The following is a 3,501-nucleotide window of genomic DNA, read 5'->3' on the forward strand; positions in this document are numbered from 1 at the left end:
AATCTGGGTTTGATTTTTTCATCATCATCAACATCAACTCGTCCCAGTCCACTGCTGGACATAGGCCTTAATATACTATCCTATGTCCTCATTTTTATACTTACTAAAATACCTAGTTCAGCGTTGTTCATTGATTTTTATCGTACGGCAAAGTGCAGAGACCCTTACAGTAATGTACCTAATTACAGAGCATAAGCAACAATAATGAATCATGTGTCAAGTAATATAATTTGTCAACCATTTTAATTTATGTTTCTTTACTGGCCTAGATTTAAATCAAAGATTGCAGGTTCACTGACCTACTGTTCTGCTAAGTTATACTTGGCAACAAACGACAGTCACAATCCTACGAAGCCTTTATAATGTTATTTTGAAAAATGCAAACATGATTCCGATCGCGAAAAATGATTGAACCGATATTGCTTTTTCTGCATAGGATTCCATACCCAAAGGGTAAAATAAGGAATCTTATTACTGAGGCATCGCTGTCTGTCCGTCCGTACGTCACTACGCTGTATCTCAGGCACCATGTACAAGACAGTTGAAATTTCCACAGATTATGTGTTTCTATTGCTGCTATAAGAATAAATACTGGCAATAAAGATGGAGGTTAATTAACAATTAGAGTCCTATATTTATTAGGTAATAAATAAATTTGTGAGTCCCAGCATCAGTTTTTATCCTATTTGTACAGAACCATCAGTATTGCTAAGCCTACTCGCACTTGACCGGCTTTTAAATTCGATAACGAACTGAGCGTCAACCTCTTGGCTGGCGTCTTTCTTCTTTTTTTTCTGTATTGTCGCCTAATCGCCACTTTGTTATTCAATTTGGAGTGTTGCCAGCTACCCGCCTATTAAATAATACCCAGCTGAATCCGAAGATTCAGAGAGGCCGTTAGATATAATAGTTTGCTTCCTGATGAAATTTTTTGTATGATATATTTAAGTTTAGCGGCTACGTGGAATCGTATATTCAAATTATGGTACTGGCAACTTACACAGTTCATACTTCATCTTGGTGATTTTACTTTGAATACGAAGTTTTTATTCTTTTATGTGTTTCTTGGTGTTAAAAGGCTGGTTCGCTAGATTTACTGTTATTTCTACTACTACATATTATTACGATGTTAATACTTCCTGTATTGAAGTAATAACACCGTTTAAGAGAAGGTCAATCGTGTCTGAAATTTCACTTCTCACATTAAAAAAGAAAGTCTATATAAAAAATAATGTTGGCCCTTCAATCAGTTTTGGTTATCTGATGATAATTATGAGCAGTGAACACATTATTTGTGAAGACAAGTATTTGTTAATTATAACTTAATCGGCATTTTATACACGTGCGAACTTTAAGGACGGCTCATTAAACAGGCTATAAACGATAAAATAATATTAAAATTGATTTAGTCTTATTTAATAAATAATAAAGTGTGTCTGGTATCCTTAAGGGTTATTATTTAAAACATTAATTTATTGCATTCACGTTAGTTTCTCAGTACCGGTATGGCGTGAATCACGAACAATGTGAATGGCTGTTTGATTGTTATTCAATCATAAAATTAGTACTGAGGTATTTTTACAAAAAAAAAATTGAATTCTGTTTCACTGTAATACTATTGATAAAGTGATTCATTTGATAAATGTTTTTTATAGATGGTCTATCTAATCTAATCCAAGTCTCAAGCGTTGGACCTAAAATGAAAAAAAAACCACTTTTCTAATACCAGTTCGAAGCTGCCCTGAAAATTTCAGCCTCAAAATTGAGTTGCAAAAATCCAAACGACAAGCAAACAAACAAGAAAATTTGTAATAATAATCACATTTGTACTTCGCGTGCGTTAGAATCGATCCTGCACCTTTTGCTTACAAACACATATAACCAAGTAAGCAAGGCCACCACGGCATTTATTAATAAAAATGTCCCACATACCATCCTAACAAAAACGTCAAATGCAAAAATGCAGCGAGTTTTGAAACTCTTTTTGAAATGTTTTCAGCTATTAATGGATTTTGATTGGAATGTTACACGTACCGGGTAAGGCTTTGAATCCATGCTAAATGGATGGATGGATTTGGTTTCAAACAGAACGTCCGTCCTTTTTACTGATATTTGCTTCGTGACAACATTTTGGTGTGATAGTATAGTGGTGAGATGGCAGGAATGGTTAGTCAAAATTCTCGAATTCGATGTCCCGACCGATAATCAACCATAGAGGCTAGTGTAGCACATTTGCGCCCACAAGCGTGTGCGCTGGTGTACACTCTTGCTTTACTCTCTATTCTAGAGATTATCCACGTGATCCATATTTTTATGAGCTTTCTAAAACAATAAAACCATGATATTCATCTATACTTCTATACTGATATATAAAGCTGAAGAGTTTGTTTGAACGCGCTAATCTCAGGAACTACAGGTCCAAATTGAAAAATATAATAATAATAATAATAATAAACCCCTCGGGGCTAGTCGTTCTCTCTCTCCATGGGAATAACGCATGCCCAGAGGGTACATTAGTATGCTTTTTCAAACCTTGAGATATAAATAAAAAATGTATCTGAAGGTCTATGTAGGAGCATACATCCGCAGGGCAGCTTGTGGCGAGCTGTTTGTGAGTAGCGACACAACGGAACCTGAATACCCCAGGGGGTCACTCTTTATGGGGACTCCCAGCTCTTTCTTGCCTTAACTGGTTGGCTAGAGAGGGGTCGCTAGAGCTATATGCTCGGGGGTGGAAGTGTCTAATGGCGTAATAACGAGGAAACCCGCTCCGGGTCTGTGACCCGCGATGGTGAAATCGGTGTCGCACCTCTCTACACCCCTAGCCGCTCGCACTGGTGTTGCCCACCTGCTGTCAATCGTGACGGTATTATAGGGGGCCCATCTAGTGAGCGGCGAGTCACCGCCTGCCTAATTGTTTGCATTACCATGTGTAAAAAGGCAGGTGCCATAGTTCTCCGAATAATTTTAAAGAACTGGTCCACTTAACATGTCTCATTTATATAATAGCCTATTTAGTTTTACATACATATTGCAATAGTTTTGCATCTACTTTGGATTCTTCATCTCTGTTCTCCCATAGAGCGGAGGTGAATTATCCCTAGTAGATGCCCCATCACATTGTATATTAAAGTTCTCAAGAAGGCCTCTGTGCGTTGGACCTGTGTCCCCGTTCAAGCCTTTAAAAAGGACCGGGTCTTTTCTCATGAAGTTAGCCCGTGAATGAAAAGAGATACAAATAATAATAATAATAAAAAAAAAAAAACTTCGTGTCAACCGTCAATCATCTATTTTTTCGGAATATTTTTATTTTCGAACTTCTTTACGATAATTATACAATAAACAATATTTTTATAATAGTATATAGTAAAAGTGCACATATAAAACTCAAGAAACCATATTAAAATAAAAAAGTAAATAAAAATGAAAATCCGATGTACGATGACATATGTCATCACTATAAAATATGTAATTTACGACTCAGAAAACAAGAATAGATAA

Source organism: Trichoplusia ni, chromosome 14, assembly GCF_003590095.1.
Source record: "Trichoplusia ni isolate ovarian cell line Hi5 chromosome 14, tn1, whole genome shotgun sequence".
Classification (NCBI taxonomy): domain Eukaryota; kingdom Metazoa; phylum Arthropoda; class Insecta; order Lepidoptera; family Noctuidae; genus Trichoplusia; species Trichoplusia ni.